Raw genomic sequence first — 24,730 nt, 5'->3', positions numbered from 1 at the left:
GGTGCATTCCGGGGTCTGCACCTTGAGGGGGGGGGTACTGTCACGTCCTGACCAGCAGATGGAGCTATTGTTTTAGTTTTGGGGTCAGGACGTGGCAGTTTTGTGTATGGGAATGTTTGTATTGTTGATTGGGACTTCCAATTGAAGGCAGGTGTGTTGAGTTGCCTTTGATTGGAAGTCCTATATAGGTGTGTGTGTTTTTCTTTGGGGTTGTGGGTGGTTGTTTTTGACCTGCGTTTATAGCCTGCAGAACTGTAGCCGTTGTCACCTTTATTGTGTTGTTAAGTGGATGCTTTACTCCTTATTTGTAATTAATTATGAGTATTCACATACCTGCTGCGCCTTGGTTCATTTCTGAAGACAGCCGTTACACCAATATACTACGGCTAAGGGCTGTTCTTATGCACGACGCAACGTGGAGTGCTAGGACACAGCAATTAGCCGTGGTATACTGGCCATATATCCCAAAACCCCGAGGTGCCTTATTGCTATTATAAACTTACCAACGTAATTAGAGCGGTAAACAAAAATGTTTTGTCATACCCGTGGTATAAAATGTAATATATCACGGCTGTCAGCCAATCAGCATTCAGGGATCGATCCACCCAGTTTATAATTCCTTTTTAATCATATATTATCCTCAACAACATCTCACCTCACCAAGCACGCCTATGTACACTAGTGTGTGGGGGAAGAGAGGCAAGACAAATAGCTTTTAGGAGTCTGAACAGGTCTGAGAGAAGAGGAAAAGTCTCAAGGGTCAGCAAAATTTCAGTGTTGAAAAACCAGGAACTTCCTGGGAACCTTAAGTTTGGAATAGCTCTTTGCATAAATCAAGCATAAGCAGTGACTAGGGCTGAGGCGATCACGAAATTTCGTCAGTCGGTGACTGTCAAGCAAATAACTGTCGGTCTCACGGTAATTGACCGATAATTAACATAAAACACATTTAGCATCTCTTGGCTTCCACACCTAGCCTACAAGCCACTGATGCAGACCATTGAATCATCAACATTTTTTAAATGTCTAATAAATCCATGTAATATAGCCTACACTTTCACAATAAATCCATTATTTATTTTAGAAATGTCTAAAGAAACATGATATGAAGAAATTGTCTATTTCAGAAGAACAGAATAGCATACTCTGAGTCCTCATGTTAGGTCCTGTTCTGGCTATGCCATATGGCTGTGGGCTACACTAGTTCATTTAGCAGACAAGATTTGTTCAGATTCCAAGGCATTATTTTACATTAATTTATCGTATGAAGAATACAATTGAACAAAGCTGAATATAATGGAAAGGGTATTTTCTCCAAAGGATTTGAGGGAGTGTGCAAATGTGGCTACTCTGTGTTGAGTGGTTAACAAAGAAATAGGTACTCCTATATGCTTAAAAGAATTGGACTATATGTTTAGATTTTTAATACATTGTATGACGTAATTAGACCTATGTCGCTAGAAAGGCATGAGCTCTGCTTTGTTTTTTGTGCAGGCTGTACCCACTTCATCAGTCTCTCATCAGTCTCTCAATTTGACATGCAATTGCTAATGCTTCAAATTTTCAGCAGCGTCCCCTTTGTGTGGCAATAATGCGCCCTAAAAAAATCCATGGCTTTTGCGGCCATTGGCCGTTGTGCCATTGGCTCGGAGTGCAGCGTTGTGCCCTCCTCCCTGAGTGCTGCCTGCTCCGAAGCACCTCTCACCTCACATGGCTCTCCCTCATGTGATCGTGTCTTTCTCAAGGGATATAAGTGAAGACAGACACATTGGGGATGCAGCTGCACGCGTCCTTATCTAATTCCGAGGTGCAAATTGAAGATATTGGAAGAACTGTACACATTTGCTTTTTATCTGCCTTCAAGATGAGTAGGCCTAACAAACAGCAAAAGCACTAGCCTATATCAATCTACTATCTACCACAGTACAAAAGTTGTCCTATTCTATTCTCTGCGAGAAATACATATTCCTAACATAGTCTGGGACAGTTGTGGGATGAGATAGATCTCTAATACATCCACTAGTATCAAAAATATTTTTCTTACTCAATATGGCCGATGCAACAGATCAGAATGTTTAGCTTAAAATGTTGATCAACTATATGGCTATTTCATCAAATTATAAGCGCAGCAATGCGCACAAGGCAATAGACTAGATGTGCGAATGTTCCATTAGCAGGAAAACACCATTATCAAAAGTGACCACAAATGCAATTATGCATGTAATGCTTATATTTTTGAAAGAGCATTTTTATGGTGAAAATGATCTTCCCCAAAATCGAAACTCATGTGCTGAGTATGTATACCAGTTCGACTCTACACTCCTTGTAAAGCGGATAGATGTGCTTAATTTTAAGAAGTTATTTGGCCACTTTAGTTGTGATACAAACCGTATCAAAATGTATAGGCCTATGGACCAGGCTAGATGAGGTGTGCAACTATGATTTTAAAAAGGCAAGAAAAAAATAATAATTGTTTCTTGCCTTATGCTGGCCATCATTCACAAGAGATAATATATAATTCACAGGTGATAGGCTAATATTGTCACCCATCAGACTATTCTTGATTTAATTTTGTCTTTACATATACTAAGTAATATATGTGTGAAATTAGTTCTGATTTAGAATGGACCATTATGATGGACCTGTCTCGAAACAGGGGCAGGGGTATAAATACATGTCATCTATGCACTTACAGTTGAACTCAGAAGTTTACATACAACTTAGCCAAATACATTTAAACTCAGTTTTTCACAATTCCTGACATTTAATCCTAGTAAAAAGTCCCTGTCTTAGGTCAGTTAGGATCACCAGTTTATTTTAAGAAAGTGGAATGTCAGAATAATAGTAGAGATAATGATTTATTTCAGCGTTTATTTATTTCATCACATTCCCAGTGGGTCAGAAGTTTAAACTCAATTAGTATTTGGTAGCATTGCCTTTAAATTGTTTAACTTGGGTCAAACATTTCAGGGAGCCTTCCACAAGCATCCCACAATAAGTTGGGTGTATTTTGGCCCATTCCCCCTGACAGAGCTGGTGTAACTGAGTCAGGTTTGTATGCTTCCTTGCTCGCACATGCTTTTTCAGTTCTGCCCACACATTTTCTATGGGATTGAGGTCAGGGATTTGTGATGGCCACTCCAATACATCAACTTGGTTGTCCTTAAGCCAATTTGCCCCAACTTTGGAAGTATGATTGGGGTCATTGTCCATTTGGAAGACCCATTTGCGACCAAGCTTTAACTTCCTGACTGATGTCTTGAGATGTTGCTTCAATATATCCACGTAATTTTCCTTCATCATGATTCTGTCCATTTTGTGAATTGCACCAGTCCCTCCTGGAGCAAAGCACCAACACAACATGATGCTACCACCCCCGTGCTTCACGGTTGGAATGGTGTTCTTCAGCTTGCAAGCTTTTCCTCCAAACATAACTATGGTCATTATTGTCAAACAGTTCTATTTTTGTTTCATCAGACCAGAGGACATTTATCAAAAAAGTACGATCTTCGTCCCCATGTGCAGTTGCAAACCGTAGTCTGGCTTTTTTATCGTGGTTTTGGAGTAGTGGCTTCTTTCTTTCTGAGTGGCCTTTCAGGTTATGTCGATATAGGATTCGTTTTACTGTGGAATTAGATACCTTTGTACCTGTTTCCTCCAGCATCTTCACAAAGTCCTTTGCTGTTGTTCTGGGATTGATTTGCACTTTTCGCACCAAAGTACATTCATCTCTAGGAGACAGAATGCGTCTCCTTCCTGAGCGGTATGATGGCTGCATAGTCCCATGGTGTTTATACTTGCATACTATTGTTTGTACTGATGAACGTGGTACCTTTTGGCATTTGGAAATTGCTCCCAAGGATGAACCAGACTTGTGGAGGCTGATTTCTTTTGATTTTCCCATGATGTCAAGCAAAGAGGCACTGAGTTTGAAGGTAGGCCTTGAAATACATCCACAGGTACACCTCCAATTGACTCAAATTATGTCAATTAGCCTATCAGATGCTACTAAAGCCATGACATCATTTTTCTGACCCATGGGAATTGTGATACAGTGAATTAATTATAAGTGAAATAATCTGTCTGTAAACAATTGTTGGAAAAATTACTTGTGTCATGCACAAAGTAGATGTCCTAACCGACTTGCCAAAACTATAGTTTGTCAACAAAAAATTTGTGGAGTGGTTGAAAAACAAGTTTTTAATGACTCCTACCTAAGTGTATGTAAACTTCCGAATTCAACTGTAAATAGTGAATGGAGGACGCTTTTCCCCTGGTTCATTTTCATGCTGGCCTGGTAGGCTATATTCCTATTGTAAAGATAAGTAATGTGCTTAATATTAGGAAAGTTGAGAAATAAATATACATTGGTAGGCCTAGCCTAGCCTATAGAAAGCTGATGTGATCCTCCTCTTTTTAATAGAAGCCAGCACTCTGTTTTCTAGCACAATTGCATAGCCTATAAAAATGTTGTGCAACATGAGCTAATGGGCAGTCATGAAGTGTTTGATTTTTGATTTACATTTGCATTGATGTCAGAGTGATTAGAGGGACAACAGAGTGCAGAGTCCCTGGCAGTTAGCAAGTTTGGTAGACTACTAATGACCATAAGCAGCATCAGAGCTTGGAGATGATAAATTACCGTGACTTTTTTATTTTATTTTTTATTTCACCTTTAATTAACCAGGTAGGCCAGGTGAGAACAAGTTCTCATTTACAACTGTGATCTGGACAAGATAAAGCAAAGCAGTGCGAGAAAATCTACAACACAAACTTACACATAAACAAACGTACAGTCAATAACACAATAGAAAATATATGCACAGTGTGTGCAAATGTAGAAGAGTAGGGAGGTAGGCAATAAATAGGCCATAGAGGTGAATAATTACAATTACAATTTAGCGTTAACACTGGAGTGATAGATGTGCAGATGATGATGTGTGTAACCGATGTGAAATGGCTAGTTAGTTAGCGGTGGTGCGCGCTAATAGCGGGTCAATCGGTGACGTCACTCGCTCTGCGACCTTATGTAGTTGTTCCCCTTGCGTTGCAAGGGCCGCGGCTTTTGTGGCGCGATGGGTAACGATGCTTCGTGGGTGTCAGATGTTGATGTGTGCAAGGGTCCCTGGTTTGAGCCCAGGATGGGGCGAAAAGAGGGACGGAACCTACACTGTTACATTGGTGCCTTGACCCGGATCATTGGTTGCTGCGGAAAAAGGAGGAGGTCAAAAGGGGGGTGAGGGTAACCGATGTGAAATGGCTAGTTAGTTAGCGGTGGTGCATGCTAATAGCGCTTCAATCGGTGACGTCACTCGCTCTGCGACCTTAAGTAGTTGTTCCCCTTGTGTTGCATGGGCCGCAGATTTTGTGGCGCGATGGGTAACAATGCTTCGTGGGTGTCAGTTGTTGATGTGTGCAAGGGTCCCTGTTTCAAGCCCAGGTTACATGTGCAAGTAGAGATACTGGGGTGCAAAAACGCAAGAGGGTAAGTAATAATATAGGGATGAGGTAGTTGGGTTGTTATTTACAAATTGGCTGTGTACAGGTACAGTGATCAGTAAGCTGCTCTGACAGCTGATGCTTAAAGTTAGAGAGGGAGATATAAGACTCCAGCTTCAGTGATTTTTGCAATTCGTTCCAGTCATTGGCAGCAGAGAACTGGAAGGAGAGGCAGCCAAAGGAATTGTTGGCTTTGGGGATGACCAGTGAGATATACCTGCTGGAGTGCATGCTACAGGTGGGTGTTGCTATGGTGACCAGTGAGCTGAGATAAGGCGGGGCTTTACCTAGCAAAAACGTATAGATGACCTGGAGCGAGTGGGTTTGGCGACGAATATGTAGTGAGGGCCAGCCAACGAGAGCACACAGGTCGCAGTGGTGGGTATTATATGGGGCTTTGGTGACAAAACGGATGGCACTGTAAAAGACTACATCCAGTTTGCTGAGTAGAGTGTTGGTGGCTATTTTGTAAATTACATCGCCGAAGTTGAGGATCGGTAGGATAGTCAGTTTTACTAGGGCATGTTTGGCAGCATGAGTGAAGGAGGCTTTGTTGCGAAATAGGAAGCCAATTCTAGATTTAGTTTTGGATTGGAGGTGCTTAATGTGTGTCTGAAAGGAGAGTTTACAGTTTAACCAGACACCTAGGTATTTGTTGTTGTCCACATATTCTAAGTAAGAACCTTCCAGAGTAGTGATGATAGTCGGGCGGGAGGTTGCGGGCAGCAATCGGTTGAAGAGCATGCACTTAGTTTTACTATCATTTAAAAGCAGTTGGAGGCCACGGAAGGAGTGTTGCATGGCATTGAAGCTCATTTGGAGTTTTGTTAGCACAGTGTCCAAAGAAGGGCCAGATGTATACAGAGTGGTGTCGTCTGCATGGAAGTGGATCAGAGAATCACCAGCAACAAGAGCAACATCATTGATATATACAGAGAAAGGAGTCTGCCCGAGAATTGAACCCTGTGGCACCCCCATAGAGACTGCCAGAGGTCCGGACAACAGGCCCTCCGATTTGACACACTGAACTTTATCTGAGAAGTAGGTAGTGAACCAGGCGAGGCAGTCATTTGAGAAGCCAAGGCTATTGAGTCTGCCGATAAGAATGCAGTGATTGACAGAGACGAAAGCCTTGGCCAGGTCGATGAATACTTCTGCACAGTACTGTCTTATCGATGGCGGTTATGATATCGTTTAGGACCTTGAGCGTGACTGAGGTGCACCCATGACCAGCTCGGAAACCAGATTGCATAGTGGAGAAGGTATGGTGAGATTCAAAATGGTCGGTGATGTGTTTGTTAACTTGACTTTCAACATTTTTAGAAAGGCAGGGCAGGATGGATATAGGTCTACAACAGTTTGGGTCTAGAGTGTCTGCCCCTTTGAAGAGGGGGATGGTGGCAGCAGCTTTCCAATCTTTGGGGATCTCAGACAATATGAAAGCGAGGTTGAAGAGCTTAACCAAATGGTCACGTGGAATTTGACCACCTTCGTGCCTCATGACCGCCGGTGTGGCGGTAATATGGTCACCGTAACAGCCCTGGCAGTGAAGGGTACGTCCACGGGAAGATGTCACCGAAAATGTACATTTTCGTCATTGATATTCCATAAGGGAAGTTGCATTTTCTATGGATAGTGTTGTTCTTTTGACCCCAGAAACGTATATGAAAAGAAGCAGATTATTTCTAAGAGGTACCCTTTGAAGCTGCCACATTGTTCATTCCTTGCTTGACACCAACATGGCCACTTTAGGTAACTTATTGACCCCTATTGACCCCAGCAATCACATCAGATCCTGAGAAACATAAAGTAGAGTAGTACAGGGAGCACAAATAATGGTCAAACCAGCATTAGTCCACCTACATAGGGCCAGCACAGCAATTAGGCAGATGCCCAAGTACTCCCCCCCCCCACCACCCACCATTGGGCTGCCAATTAAGTCATCAAGGCTTGTCAGTTGGCTGTAAGGCTATGAGGGTGTCATCAAGGCTTGTCAGTTGGCTGTAAGGCTATGAGGGTGTCATCAAGGCTTGTCAGTTGGCTGTAAGGCTATGAGGGTGTCATCAAGGCTTGTCAGTTGGCTGTAAGGCTATGAGGGTGTCATCAAGGTGTGTCAGTTGGCTGTAAGGCTATGAGGGTGTCATCAAGGCGTGGCAGTTGGCTGTAGGGCTATGAGGGTGTCATCAAGGCTTGTCAGTTGGCTGTAAGGCTATGAGGGTGTCATCAAGGCTTGTCAGTTGGCTGTAAGGCTATGAGGGTGTCATCAGGGCGTGGCAGTTGGCTGTAAGGCTATGAGGGTGCTATTCTGCCCCTTGTGCCCATACTAGTGCCCCTTCAGAGCCATCCATCACCACATAAGCTCTAATTAGCTTGTTATTCTGTCATGCAAACTATTCCAAGCATCTGGAAAGGCCTCCTTGTGTTTTGAATGACAGGGAATGCATTGAGAAGGGGCAAAGGAAAGGAGGGGGGGAGGCCAATCAGTGTTGCACAGAATGGCTATTGAATAGCCTTTTCAGCATGGTACGGCAGCAATTATATGCCCCCCCCCCCTTACACTTCCTGCCAGCAGCTTTCACAGTGATTTTGAAGCTGAATCATGTATTTATTTTTTTATTTTTGTGACCCTGGCAAATGGCAAGTTAAACTAGCTTTGAGGAACAGTTGTCAAAGCTCCATAAGGTGAAATGAGTTTACTAGGAGTGCCAAGTTGGCAGGATTGTTTTTCACCAGGGGATGAATGTTAGGTTAAGAGAGAAGCAGTGTTTGAGATAAGGATATGTTCTCCATTATCCTCAGTTAGTTTACTACTTCTCTGGCAGACACAGAAATCCATTGGCTGTGTAGTGACAAAGACAAATATGGTGTTGGGTTAGATTATCCAGCCTTGAACCAGAGTCGCTGCTCTGCATTGTCGTCTGACTTCATCACCTACTGATCTGATTTTCATCATCTACTGATCTGATCTTCGTCACCAACTGATCTGATCTTCATCACCTACTGATCTGATTTTCATCACCTACTGATCTGATCTTCGTCACCAACTGATCTGATCTTCATCACCTACTGATCTGATTTTCATCACCAACTGATCTGATTTTCATCACCAACTAATCTGATTTTCATCACCTACTATCTGATCTTCTTCACCTACTATCTGAACTTCCTCACCTACTGATGTGATTTTCTTCACCTACTGATCGGATTTTCATCACCTACTGATCTGATCTTCATCACCTACTGATCTGATTTTCATCACCTACTGATCTGATCTTCATCAGCAACTGATCTTATGTTCATCACATATTGATCTGATTTTCACCTACTATCTGAACTTCATCTACTACTATCTGATCTTCATCACCTACTGAACTGATTTTCATCACCAACTGATCTGATTTTCATCACCAACTGATGTGATTTTCATCACCTACTGATCTGGTCTTCATCACCAACTGATCTGCTTTTCATCACATACTAATCTGATCGTCATCACCTACTATCTGATCTTCTTCACCTACTGATGTGATCTTCTTCACCTACTGATCTGATCTTTATCACCTACTGGTCTGATTTTCATCACCTACTGATCTGATCTTCATCACCTACTGATCTGATCTTCTTCACCTACATTATCTGAGCTTCATCACCTACTGATCTGAGCTTCATCACCTACTGGTCTGATCTTCATCACCTACTGATCTGATCTTCATCATCTACTGATCTGATCTTCATCACCTACTGATCTGATCTTCATCCCCTACTGATCTGATTTTCATCACCTACTGATCTGAGCTTCATCACCTACTGATCTGATTTTCATCACCTACTGATCTGATCTTATTCACCTACTGATCTGAGCTTCATCACCTACTGATCTGATTTTCATCACCTACTGATCTGAACTTCATCACCTACTGATCTGATTTTCATCACCTACTGATCTGATCTTCATCACCTACTGATCTGACCTTCATCAACAACTGATCTGATCTTCTTCACCTACTGATCTGATCTTCATCAACTACTGATCTGATCTTCATCACCTACTGATCTGATCTTCATCACCTACTGATCTGATTTTCATCACCTACTGATCTGATCTTCATCACCAACTGATCTGATTTTCATCACCTACTGATATGATCTTCATCACCTACTATCTGAACTTCATCACCTACTATCTGATTTTCATCACCTACTGATCTGATCGTCATCACCTACTGATCTGATCTTTATCACGTACTGGTCTGATTTTCATCACCTACTGATCTGATCTTCTTCACCTACATTATCTGAGCTTCATCACCTACTGATCTGAGCTTCATCACCTACTGGTCTGAACTTCATCACCTACTGGTCTGATCTTCATCACCTACTGATCTGATCTTCATCACCTACTGATCTGACCTTCATCCCCTACTGATCTGATTTTCATCACCTACTGATCTGAGCTTCATCACCTACTGATCTGATTTTCATCACCAACTGATCTGATTTTCATCACCAACTGATGTGATTTTCATCACCTACTGATCTGGTCTTCATCACCAACTGATCTGCTTTTCATCACATACTAATCTGATCGTCATCACCTACTATCTGATCTTCTTCACCTACTGATGTGATCTTCTTCACCTACTGATCTGATCTTTATCACCTACTGGTCTGATTTTCATCACCTACTGATCTGATCTTCATCACCTACTGATCTGATCTTCTTCACCTACATTATCTGAGCTTCATCACCTACTGATCTGAGCTTCATCACCTACTGGTCTGATCTTCATCACCTACTGATCTGATCTTCATCATCTACTGATCTGATCTTCATCACCTACTGATCTGATCTTCATCCCCTACTGATCTGATTTTCATCACCTACTGATCTGAGCTTCATCACCTACTGATCTGATTTTCATCACCTACTGATCTGATCTTATTCACCTACTGATCTGAGCTTCATCACCTACTGATCTGATTTTCATCACCTACTGATCTGAACTTCATCACCTACTGATCTGATTTTCATCACCTACTGATCTGATCTTCATCACCTACTGATCTGATCTTCATCAACAACTGATCTGATCTTCTTCACCTACTGATCTGATCTTCATCAACTACTGATCTGATCTTCATCACCTACTGATCTGATCTTCATCACCTACTGATCTGATTTTCATCACCTACTGATCTGATCTTCATCACCAACTGATCTGATTTTCATCACCAACTGATATGATCTTCATCACCTACTATCTGAACTTCATCACCTACTATCTGATTTTCATCACCTACTGATCTGATCGTCATCACCTACTGATCTGATCTTTATCACGTACTGGTCTGATTTTCATCACCTACTGATCTGATTTTCTTCACCTACATTATCTGAGCTTCATCACCTACTGATCTGAGCTTCATCACCTACTGGTCTGAACTTCATCACCTACTGGTCTGATCTTCATCACCTACTGATCTGATCTTCATCACCTACTGATCTGACCTTCATCCCCTACTGATCTGATTTTCATCACCTACTGATCTGAGCTTCATCACCTACTGATCTGATTTTCATCACCTACTGATCTGATTTTCATCACCTACTGATCTGAGCTTCATCACCTACTGATCTGATTTTCATCACCTACTGATCTGATCTTATTCACCTACTGATCTGATTTTCGTCACCTACTGATCTGATCTTCATCACCTACTGATCTGACCTTCATCACCTACTGATCTGATCTTCTTCACCTACTGATCTGATCTTCATCACCTACTGATCTGATCTTCATCACCTACAGATCTGATCTTCATCACCTACTGATCTGATTTTCATCACCTACTGATCTGATCTTCATCACCAACTGATCTGATTTTCATCACCTACTGATCTGATCTTCATCACCTACTGATCTGACCTTCATCACCTACTGATCTGATCTTCATCATCTACTGATCTGAACTTCATCACCTACCGATCTGATTTTCTTCACCTACTGATCTGAGCTTCATCACCTACTGATCTGATTTTCATCCCCTACTGATCTGATTTTCATCCACTACTGATCTGATTTTCATCACCTACTGATCTGATTTTCATCACCTACTGATCTGAGCTGCATGACTGTGTAAATAATAAGCTATGGAGTCTGTTTCGGAACAGTATATCTTGATCATAGTCATTATCTTTATCATCTCTTCCATTACCACTGGTGTTATAATCAGCAGCACTATTGTTATAATCCTTTATCCATTGTGTCATGATTTGCTTCTCCAAGGAGACCTGTTTAATAAACTTCCACTGTCCATGAACTTGGCTAAATCACACTCCATCTCCCTGGTTGTGAGAGGAAACCCAGCCAGTGATGTGTTATTCATAGTCTGTATTGTATCTCCCATCACCCTCCCTCCCTTCCTCCACCCAGCAGGTAGCAGAATAATGCTGTTGATTTTCTTTCATTAACTCCCTCCATTTTCCTTCGGACCAAATCACTAGGTACTAATTCAATCCGCTCTCCTCCCCTCTCTCACCAGCTCACATGGGAAAGGAAAGGAGATATTCCCACAAAAAGTATATTTCCTCCCTGCAGGAGGGTTAACCCTGGAGCATTACAACATTTCAGTAAGGGGCCAACCATGGCCTGAAAAAAAACACAACTTTAAAAAAAGGCCAATAAAATACATTTTTAAAATGATAAATTCAAGCATTGCATTATCTGATTATTTATTTTTTATTTTGTTTTTATTTCACCTTTATTTAACCAGGTAGGCTAGTTGAGAACACGTTCTCATTTACAACTGCGACCTGGCCAAGACAAAGCAAAGCAGTTCGACACATACAACAACACAGAGTTACACATGGAGTAAACAAACATACAGCCAATAATACAGTAGAAAAACAAGTCTATATACAATGTGTGCAAATTAGGTGAGATAAGGGAGGTAAGGCAATAAATAGGCCATGGTGGCGAAGTAAATACAATATAGCAATTAAACACTGGAATGGCAGATGTGCAGTAGATGAATATGCAAAGTAGAAATACTGGGGTGCAAAGGAGCAATATAAATAAATAAATACAGTAGGGGATGAGGTAGTTGTTTGTGCTATTTACAGATGGGCTATGTACAGGTGCAGTGATCTGTGAGCTGCTCTGACAGCTGGTGCTTCAAGTTAGTGAGGGAGATAAGTGTCTCTAGTTTCAGTGATTTTTGTAGTTCATTCCAGTCATTGGCAGCAGAGAACTGGAAGGAGAGGCGGCCAAATGAGGAATTGGCTTTGGGGGTGACCAGTGAGATAGAGACTCACCAGCAGCAAGAGCAACATCATTGATGTATACAGAGAAGAGAGTCGGCCCAAGAATTGATCCCTGTGGCACCCCCATAGAGGCTGCCAGAGGCCCGGACAACAGGCCCTCCGATTTGACACACTGAACTCTACCAGAGAAGTAGTTGGTATACCAGGCGAGGCAGTCATTTGAGAAACCAAGGCTGTTAAGTCTGCCGATAAGGATGTGGTGATTGACAGAGTCGAAAGCCTTAACCAGGTCAATGTATACGGCTGCACAGTATTGTTTCTTATCGATGGCGGTTATGATATCGTTTAGGACCTTGAGCGTGGCTGAGGTCGCCCATAACCAGCTCTGAAACAAAATCAAATCAAATCAAATGTATTTATATAGCCCTTCTTACATCAGCTGATATCTCAAAGTGCTGTACAGAAACCCAGCCTAAAACCCCAAACAGCAAGCAATGCAGGTGTAGAAGCATGGTCGCTAGGAAAAACTCTCTAGAAAGGCCAAAACCTAGGAAGAAACCTAGAGAGGAACCAGGCTATGAGGGGTGGCCAGTCCTCTTCTGGCTGTGCCGGGTGGAGATTATAACAGAACATGGCCAAAATGTTCAAATGTTCAAAAATGACCAGCATGGTCAAATAATGCCCAGTATTGTCAAATCAGATTGCATAGCGGAGAAGATACGGTGGGATTCGTAATGGTCGGTAATCTGTTTGTTAATTACAAAGCTCTGGCATGCGGTGTGGAGATTAGACAACGCCCGGCAATTTGCACCTGACCAGGAGAGGTAACGTAGCGGTGGATAATTATCTCTGAAGAGAAAATATCTCACCTTGCAAATAACACAGTTATACAGAATACCCTATCACTCTAGAATATACCACACAGCTAGACAGAATACCCTAACAAGCTACAATATATCACACAGCTAGACAGAATACACTAACAGTCTAGAATATATCATACAGCAAGACAGAATACCCTAACAGTCTAGAATATATCACACAGCTAGACAGAATACACTAACAGTCTAGAATATATCATACAGCTAGACAGAATACCCTATCACTCTAGAATATACCACACAGCTAGACAGAATACACTAACAGTCTAGAATATACCACACAGCTAGACAGAACACCCTAAAACTATAGAATATATCGTACAGCTAGACAGAATACCCTAAAACTCTAGAATATATCACACAGCTAGACAGAATACACTAACAGTCTAGAATATACCACACAGCTAGACAGAATACCCTAAAACTATAGAATATATCATACAGCTAGACAGAATACACTAACAGTCTAGAATATATCACACAGCTAGACAGAATACACTAACAGTCTAGAATATACCACACAGCTAGACAGAATACCCTAAAACTATAGAATATATCATACAGCTGGACAGAATACCCTAAAACTCTAGAATATATCATACAGCTAGACAGAATACCCTAAAACTCTAGAATGTATCACACAGCTAGACAGAATACCCTAACAGTCTAGAATATATCACACAGCTAGACAGAATACCCTAACAGTCTAGAATATAACACACAACTAGACAGAATACCCTAACAGTCTAGAATATATCACACAGCTAGACAGAATACCCTATTCCTCTAGAATATACCACACAGCTAGACAGAATACACTAACAGTCTAGAATATATCACACAGCTAGACAGAATACCCCAACAGTCTAGAATATATCACACAGCTAGACAGAATACCCTAACAGTCTAGAATATATCACACAGCTAGACAGAATACCCCAACAGTCTAGAATATATCACACAGCTAGACAGAATACCCTAACAGTCTAGAATATATCACACAGCTAGACAGAATACCCCAACAGTCTAGAATATATCACACAGCTAGACAGAATACCCTAACAGTCTAGAATACATCACACAGCTAGACAGAATACCCTAACAGTCTAGAATATATCACACAGCTAGACAGAATACCCTATCCCTCTAGAATATACCACACAGCTAGACAGAATACACTAACAGTCTAGAATATATCACACAGCTAGACAGAATACCCCAACAGTCTAGAATATATCACACAGCTAGACAGAATACACTAACAGTCTAGAATATATCACACAGCTAGACAGAATACCCTATCCCTCTAGAATATATCACACAGCTAGACAGAATACCCTAAAACTATAGAATATATCATACAGCTAGACAGAATACACTAACAGTCTAGAATATATCCCACAGCTAGACAGAATACACTAACAGTCTAGACTATACCACACAGCTAGACAGAATACCCTAAAACTATAGAATATATCATACAGCTAGACAGAATACCCTAAAACTCTAGAATATATCATACAGCTAGACAGAATACCCTAAAACTCTAGAATATATCACACAGCTAGACAGAATACCCTAACAGTCTAGAATATATCACACAGCTAGACAGAATACCCTAACAGTCTAGAATATATCACACAGCTAGACAGAACACCCTAACAGTCTAGAATATATCACACAGCTAGACAGAATACCCTATCCCTCTAGAATATACCACACAGATAGACAGAATACACTAACAGTCTAGAATATATCACACAGCTAGACAGAATACCCCAACAGTCTAGAATATATCACACAGCTAGACAGAATACCCTAACAGTCTAGAATATATCACACAGCTAGACAGAATACCCTAACAGTCTAGAATATATCACACAGCTAGACAGAATACCCCAACAGTCTAGAATATATCACACAGCTAGACAGAATACACTAACGGTATATAACATGTCATCTGTCACCTGGTTATATACAGCAAACTCAGCAAAATAATTGTCATTGTCATTGTCGTTTCCCCTGAAATGGCTCACATCACATTCACTAAACACACCTCACACACCTGGCTGCTAATGGGACTGGGACTGAGTAGGGGTGGCAGAGCAAACTCTATCCCCCAGCCAGGACAAGGTACTCAGTGAGCAACGTGAGGTAGAAACCACTTACATCCTAGCTGTATTTACCAAGAGTCATTTGGTTGGAGTCAGTTGGTCATCTTGAGGAGTCATTTAACCAACTTGAGGAGTCATTTGGCCAACTTGAGGAGTCATTTGGCCACCTTGAGGAGTCATTTGGCCACCTTGGGGAGTCATTTGGCCAACTTGAGGAGTCATTTGGCCACCTTGAGGAGGCATTTGGCCACCTTGAGGAGTCATTTGGCCACCTTGAGGAGTCATTTGGCCACCTTGAGGAGTCATTTGGCCACCTTGAGGAGTCATTTGGCCACCTTGAGGAGTCATTTGGCCACCTTGAGGAGTCATTTGGCCACCTTGGGGAGTCATTTGGCCAACTTGAGGAGTCATTTGGCCACCTTGAGGAGGCATTTGGCCACCTTGAGGAGTCATTTGGCCACCTTGAGGAGTCATTTGGCCACCTTGAGGAGTCATTTGGCCACCTTGAGGAGTCATTTGGCCACCTTGAGGAGTCATTTGGCCACCTTGAGGAGTCATTTGGCCACCTTGGGGAGTCATTTGGCCACCTTGAGGAGTCATTTGGCCACCTTGAGGAGTCATTTGGCCACCTTGAGGAGTCATTTGGCCACCTTGGGGAGTCATTTGGCCACCTTGAGGAGTCATTTGGCCACCTTGAGGAGTCATTTGGCCACCTTGAGGAGTCATTTGGCCATCTTCAGGAATAGGCAGCCTACCAGGTGTCAACAGCACATGGCAGAGTGCAGTGAAGATGAAGAGCACTGGGTGTTTCGGTTTTTAATTAAGCCTCTACTGAATGCTGTACTTACGTTATAATTGGCACAAACTGGAAATCAGGGGTTTGTCTGTGTGTGAGAGGAGTGTAATTACTGTTAGTTGGAGCTATGGTGTTGCGGGAGGTGAGTGGGTGATACTGTCACAGGTAGGGAACATAGAGTGACACCGTGAGTTTCCTGTCTCTCATCTCACAATATATCCATCCTCCACTGAAAATACAACTGTGGGCTTTTTTTTTTGGAGTATAACTTTCCCAATAAAACAATCGATTAGAAAACAAGGATTGATTTGTGACACAGGTGACCTCATGGTTTTGTGCTACACATTGGATCCAGCCAAGAACCTGCGTCATGCACTAGTGAAACATCCACGTCAGTAGAATCACATGTGAATTGCTTTGTATTTTTTTATTCCTGTTGGAAGAGCCGTTTTCAATCTCCATACAAACACAGTAAGCCTACTAAGAGGTAATGGGACTGAATGGGGTCAGATACGAATAGCAACCGTATACGTATGTTACATCCTAAATGACCAGGTAAAACCCGACTAGATACATCCCGACTAGGTAAAACCCGACTAGATACATCCCGACTAGGTAAAACCCGACTAGACACATCCCGACTAGGTAAAACCCGACTAGATACATCCCGACCAGGTAAAACACGACTAGATACATCCCGACCAGGTAAAACCCGACTAGATACATCCCGACTAGGTAAAACCCGACTAGATACATCCCGACTAGGTAAAACCCGACTAGATACATCCCGACTAGGTAAAACCCGACTAGATACATCCGACTAGGTAAAACCCGACTAGATACATCCCGACTAGGTTAAACCCGACTAGATACATCCCGACTAGGTAAAACCCGACTTGATACATCCCGACCAGGTAAAACCCGACTAGATACATCCCGACCAGGTAAAACCCGACTAGATACATCCCGACTAGGTAAAACCCGACTAGATACATCCCAACTAGGTAAAACCCGACTAGATACATCCCGACTAGGTAAAACCCGACTAGATACATCCCGACCAGGTAAAACCCGACTAGATACATCCCGACCAGGTAAAACCCGACTAGATACATCCCGACTAGGTAAAACCCGACTAGATACATCCCGACTAGGTAAAACCCGACTAGATACATCCCGACTAGGTAAAACCCGACTAGATACATCCCGACCAGGTAAAACCCGACTAGATACATCCCGACTAGGTAAAACCCGACTAGATACATCCCGACCAGGTAAAACCCGACTAGATACATTCTGACTAGGTAAAACCCGACTAGATACATCCCGACTAGGTAAAACCTGACTAGATACATCCCGACCAGGTAAAACCCGACTAGACACATCCCGACTAGGTAAAACCCGACTAGATACATCCCGACTAGGTAAAACCCGACTAGATACAGCCCGACTAGGTAAAACCCGACTAGATACATCCCGACTAGGTAAAACCTGACTAGATACATCCCGACTAGGTAAAACCTGACTAGATACGTCCATTGCTATATAAAGAATCAGTTTACCGTTTCCTCCATAAGAAGCAAAGCTTTTTTTGAACATAAAAGGTGTGTGTGTGGGGGGGGGGGCTGGCAGAATTGAATTGACATGGTTGCTGAAAAGAGGAGGGACTTAATTAAAATGTCAGACTTGGGCTGTGTAGTCACTAGTCAGTGTAATTACCTTTCTGTCAGTGTCTTTCTTTATCTCCTATCTGTCTTTATCTCAGCAGGAGTCCGCCGGTGCGTTGCGGTGGGCTACACAGCTCTCCTTTCCAGCTCACCCACCACTCATCATCCCTGTCTGGGCGGTTAGGTGGACTACACAGCTCTCCCTACCAGCTCACCGACCACTCATCATCCTTGTCTGTGCGGTTAGGTGGACTACACAGCTCTCCCTACCAGCTCACCGACCACTCATCATCCTTGTCTGTGCGGTTAGGTGGACTACACAGCTCTCCCTACCAGCCCATCACTCTTCATCCCTGTCTGGGCGGTTAGGTGGACTACACAGCTCTCCCCACCAGCCCATCACTCTTCATCCCTGTCTGGGTGGTTAGGTGGACTACACAGCTCTCCCCACCAGCCCATCACTCTTCATCCTTGTCTGGGCGGTTAGGTGGACTACACAGCTCTGCCCACCCATCAATCATCATCCTTGTCTGGGCGGTTAGGTGGACTACACAGCTCTCCCCACCAGCCCATCACTCTTCATCTCTGTCTGGAAGGTTATCAGGAATCAGTAACAGAACATACAGTAAAACACCTCTACTGATAAACTCATCAGTCATAATGTCATGAAAGCCTTCAACTGGTAATCCTACCTCTCTGTACCTGTCAACCTTCCTCAATACCTCATCCTCCTCTCCCATGGTTGAATACTCCCTGCTACTGGTCTGGCGATCCCTAAAAATCTTCTCCTGTGTATTTTTCCATCTCATGAATCAACAAGTGATTGATTAAAGACAAATCTGGCGGAATGGAATCTCCAACCCAGGTTTCCTGCCAGCTGCACCTCTCTTTTCCCATGTAATCTATTCTTCCCCAGACTGAAGCCTGGGCCCCTGTCATGCTGTACATTGTGTTGATAAACAGATACAAACAAACATTTTCTTCACAGTTATTAGGAGAGTAAAAGTGTGAAGTCGAGAATGAGGATACAAAACAAATAGAAACACCAGAAGAAATAACTGTGGGTTGCTTTGATAATATATAACTCTGTTCAAACTGTCTCTGAATAGCTCCCGTCAACAGATTTCGCATCTGTCCATCTTTAAATTAACTCACACATTGCCTTCTCCCTCGCTAGCACACCGTTGTGTTTCTCTATGGCCTGATATATTGCATCTGATATAGGTGCCCTGATCACTCTAACTCAACTGGAACTGCAGCAGAATTCCCTGCCAAGCTGCCTTAAAAAACATATCATTGTGGACGACGCATCGATTTTCAGTCTAATGCAGCTTTCCTTCTCAGTCAGCGGGAAACGGGGAGCAATCAGAGCAGAACGTATCAGAACGTTTAGGACAGAGCCGGGAAAATAAAAAAATATGTAAATTCAAATTCATCACAAAGGCAAGAGCTTGGGCGTAGAATACATGTTCAGGGGAACTTTTAGTACCCCCCATATAAACACAGGCCCTCTACAAAGAGAAGAGGTTCTGAGGTTTCTGAATTTAGGAGTTATTAAGTAAGTAAGTAAGTGAATAACTTCTGATATATCAGCCAGCAGGCTAGCTAACTAGGCTTTTGTCTTAACCAACCAACTTTTACAAACAACATAATGTGAAATAGAAGGGAATGGTGGGATTCATGCTTAGTTATTGTATAGTTAACTACCTAGTTATTAACTATCTAGCTAACTAGTTAGCCATGGTTGCTAGCAGCTCAACCTCTATGAGTGATGCTGGTGTATTGACACAGCTCAGCCTCTATGAGGGATGCTGGTGTATTGACACAGCTCAGCCTCTATGAGGGATGCTGGTGTATTGACACAGCTCAGCCTCTATGAGGGATGCTGGTGTATTGACACAGCTCAGCCTCTATGAGTGCTGCTGGTGTATTGACACAGCTCAGCCTCTATGAGCGATGCTGGTGTATTGACACAGCTCAGCCTTTATGAGTGCTGCTGGTGTATTGACACAGCTCAGCCTTTAAGAGTGATGCTGGTGTATTGACACAGCTCAGCCTCTATGAGGGATGCTGGTGTATTGACAAAGCTCAGCCTCTATGAGCGATGCTGGTGTATTGACACAGCTCAGCCTTTATGAGTGATGCTGGTGTATTGACACAGCTCAGCCTTTATGAGTGATGCTGGTGTATTGACACAGCTCAGCCTCTATGAGTGCTGCTGGTGTATTGACACAGCTCAGCCTTTATGAGTGATGCTGGTGTATTGACACAGCTCAGCCTTTATGAGGGATGCTGGTGTATTGACACAGCTCAGCCTCTATGAGGGATGCTGGTGTATTGACACAGCTCAGCCTCCATGAGTGATGCTGGTGTATTGACACAGAATATTACATACAATTCCATTTGAATTTAACCTGCCTGTTGTCTGGGCGGTTGGTCCTTTACGCAGATGGGAATTTGAGACAAAATATCCAGAAGAAAGTATTGATCTCGTCCCCCTGCTCAGATTTTGTATGTATCAACCAATGTTTGCGTGCTACATCCTCAACTGTGCCGTAAAGCACCAGATTTGCTGTTACATAAGCCGTGGCTCACTGGTACATAAAATACCTGCCGTCATCAGTCTGAGTAGGGGAACACCACCAGGGTCTGCCTGCAGGTTGCCTTTCCTCATTTGACATCACTTCCTGGGTCTGTCTGCAGGTTGCCTTTCCTCACCTGACATCACTTCCTGGGTCTACAGCAGGTTGACTTTCCCCACCTGACATCACTTCCAGGGTCTACTGCAGGTTGCCTTTCCTCACCTGACATCGCTTTCTGGGTCTACAGCAGGTTGACTTTCCTCACCTGACATCACTTCCAGGGTCTACTGCAGGTTGCCTTTCCTCACCTGACATCACTTCCTGGGTCTGCTGCAGGTTGCCTTTCCTCACCTGACATCACTTCCTGGGTCTGCTGCAGGTTGCCTTTCCTCACCTGACATCACTTCCTGGGTCTGTCTGCAGGTTGCCTTTCCTCACCTGACATCACTTCCTGGGTCTGCTGCAGGTTGCCTTTCCTCACCTGACATCACTTCCTGGGTCTGTCTGCAGGTTGCCTTTCCTCACCTGACATCACTTCCTGGGTCTGCTGCAGGTTGTCTTTCCGCACCTGACATCACTTCCTGGGTCTGCTGCAGGTTGCCTTTCCTCACCTGACATCACTTCCTGGGTCTGCTGCAGGTTGTCTTTCCGCACCTGACATCACTTCCTGGGTCTGCTGCAGGTTGCCTTTCCTCACCTGACATCACTTCCTGGGTCTGCTGCAGGTTGCCTTTCCTCACCTGACATCACTTCCTCCTGGGTCTGTCTGCAGGTTGCCTTTCCTCACCTGACATCACTTCCTTGGTCTGTCTGCAGGTTGCCTTTCCTCACCTGACATCACTTCCTGGGTCTGCTGCAGGTTGCCTTTCCTCACATGGCATCACTTCCTGGGTCTGCTGCAGGTTGCCAATCTTCACCTGACATCACTTCGTCTCTGCTTCAACCCCACATATTTAAAAAAAAAAGTCCTACATGTGCCTTATGTGTTGAAGAAAACAATGAGGCTTGAGGGCAGACTTTTATTTTGAAATGTGGAAACGCAGAGAGGAAGTAGGTGAGGTAAGGCAACCTGGACAGGTCTATCTCACAAATGACTACCAGTTACTATGATAAAATAATACAGTCAGCTTGCTATTATTGTTCTCCATTTATCAATACGTGTAAAGCCTCCCATCCTGACTCCATTTTCTCTCTCTCTCCCTCGCTCTCTCTCTCTCCATCGTCATCACTTCGGCCAATACCTCTCATGCAATTAACAGCCAATTACCCAGGTGGCATTAATCACATGGGACGAAGGGCAGTGAAGTTTGTAAAAGGTCACATATGTACAATGAAGATTAAAACTGACACGCTATTGATCGGCTAGCTTTGTGGAGAAGGTCACTCTGGGATACACTGTTGTGCTCTTATCGTCTGCTTACAGCTGCACATTCCACACTCACACAGGAAACAGGATATGTAGTCGTCTGTATGGTTCTCCGTGATTAGGAAGGAATCAACAAGGTTATTGACACCCTCTGTTTTTACCTAGGTAGGAGTGATGATCTAGGATCAGTTTCGCCTTTTCAATTATAATGAAGGAGATTACATGGACATGGGGGACCTGATCCCAGCTCAGCACGCATACTCTGAGATGCTTTATGAATAAAGGCCCAGGTGTCACCACTTCCTGTGCATGCTCGCCATATAGCTTATTCAGATGTTAATGAAATGTAAACCTCTGCATCTTCCGTCTTTAGGTTGAGGAGGAGAATGTCGTGAACGAGTCTCTTCTCCTCCACTCTCATGTCCTGAACTAGCCCCTCCTCCTCCACCTCTCTCATGTTCTGAACTAGTCTCTTCTCCACCTCTCTCATGTCCTGAACTAGTCCCTCCTCCTCCACCTCTCATGTCCTGAACTAGTCCCTCCTCCTCCACCTCTCTCATGTCCTGAACTAGTCCCTCCTCCTCCACCTCTCTCATGTCCTGAACTAGTCCCTCCTCCTCCACCTCTCTCATGTCCTGAACTAGTCCCTCCTCCCCCACCTCTCTCATGTCCTGAACTAGTCCCTCCACCACCTCTCTCATGTCCTGAACTAGTCCCTCCTCCTCCACCTCTCTCATGTCCTGAACTAGTCCATCCACCACCACCTCTCTCATGTCCTGAACTAGTCCCTCCTCCACCACCTCTCTCATGTCCTGAACTAGTCCCTCCACCACCTCTCTCATGTCCTGAACTAGTCCCTCCTCCACCTCTCTCATGTCCTGAACTAGTCCCTCCACCTCCACCTCTCATGTCCTGAACTAGTCCCTCCTCCACTTCTCTCATGTCCTGAACTAGTCCCTCCTCCTCCCTCATGTCCTGAACTAGTCCCTCCTCTACCACCTCTCTCATGTCCTGAACTAGTCCCTCCTCCACCTCTCTCATGTCCTGAACTAGTCCCTCCTTCTCCACCTCTCTCATGTCCTGAACTAGTCCCTCCACCACCTCTCTCATGTCCTGAACTAGTCCCTCCTCCTCCACCTCTCTCATGTCCTGAACTAGTCCCTCCACCACCACCTCTCTCATGTCCTGAACTAGTCCCTCCTGCACCACCTCTCTCATGTCCTGAACTAGTCCCTCCACCACCTCTCTCATGTCCTGAACTAGTCCCTCCTCCACCTCTCTCATGTCCTGAACTAGTCCCTCCACCTCCACCTCTCATGTCCTGAACTAGTCCCTCCTCCACTTCTCTCATGTCCTGAACTAGTCCCTCCACCTCCACCTCCCTCATGTCCTGAACTAGTCCCTCCTCCACCGCCTCTCTCATGTCCTGAACTAGTCCCTCCTCCACCTCTCTCATGTCCTGAACTAGTCCCTCCTCCACCTCTCTCATGTCCTGAACTAGTCCCTCCTCCACCACCTCTCTCATGTCCTGAACTAGTCTCTTCTCCACCTCTCTCATGTCCTGAACTAGTCCCTCCTCCTCCACCACATCTCTCATGTCCTGAACTAGTCTCTTCTCCACGTCTCTCATGTCCTGAACTAGTCACTCCTCCACCACCTCTCTCATGTCCTGAAATTATCCCTCCTCCTCCACCTCTCTCATGTCCTGAACTAGTCCCTCCTCCTCCACCTCTCTCTTGTCCTGAACTAGTCCCTCCACCACCACCTCTCTCATGTCCTGAACTAGTCCCTCCTCCTCCACCTCTCTCATGTCCTGAACTAGTCCCTCCTCCTCCACCTCTCACATGTCCTGAACTAGTCCCTCCACCTCTCTCATATCCTGAACTAGTCCGTCTGTAACCAGTGCCTGCAACTTGTAACCAGTGCCTGCAACTTGTAACCAGTGCCTGCAACCTGGATCAGGTTGTCAGTCAACCTATCAGGGTAGTTACAAACAGCACAGGAATTCAATCATCAGTATGTATCGATAATATTTTTACTAACACTGCAGATATTTGCTTCAAAGCAGTATCCAAATCCAATAGGATGTGGTGATCACAATATAATAGCCATATCTAGGAAAACCAAAGTTCCAAACGCTGGGCCTAATATAGTGTATACGAGGTCATACAGGACGTTTTGTAATGATTCATATGTTGATGATGTAAAGAATATTTGCGGGTCTGTGGTGTGTAATGAGGAGTAACCAGAAGCTGCACTTGACGCATTTATGAAACTACTTATTCCTGTTACAAATAAGCACACAGCCATTAAGAAAATTACTCTAAAAACTGTTAAATCTCCTTGGGTTGATGAGGAATTGAAAGAAATAATGGTTGTGAGGGATGAGGCAAAAGGTATGGCAGTTAAGTCTGGCAGCCCAACTGATTGGCAAACATACTGCAAATTAAGAAATCATGTGACTAAACTAAATACAAAGAAAAATAAACTACACTATGAAACAAAGATAAATGATATAATGATCGTAAAAAGCTTTGGGGCACCTTAAATAAAATTTTGGG

The sequence above is a fragment of the Salmo trutta genome, chromosome 24, assembly GCF_901001165.1.
Source record: "Salmo trutta chromosome 24, fSalTru1.1, whole genome shotgun sequence".
Lineage (NCBI taxonomy): Eukaryota > Metazoa > Chordata > Actinopteri > Salmoniformes > Salmonidae > Salmo > Salmo trutta.
This window is presented reverse-complemented; position numbering follows the sequence as displayed.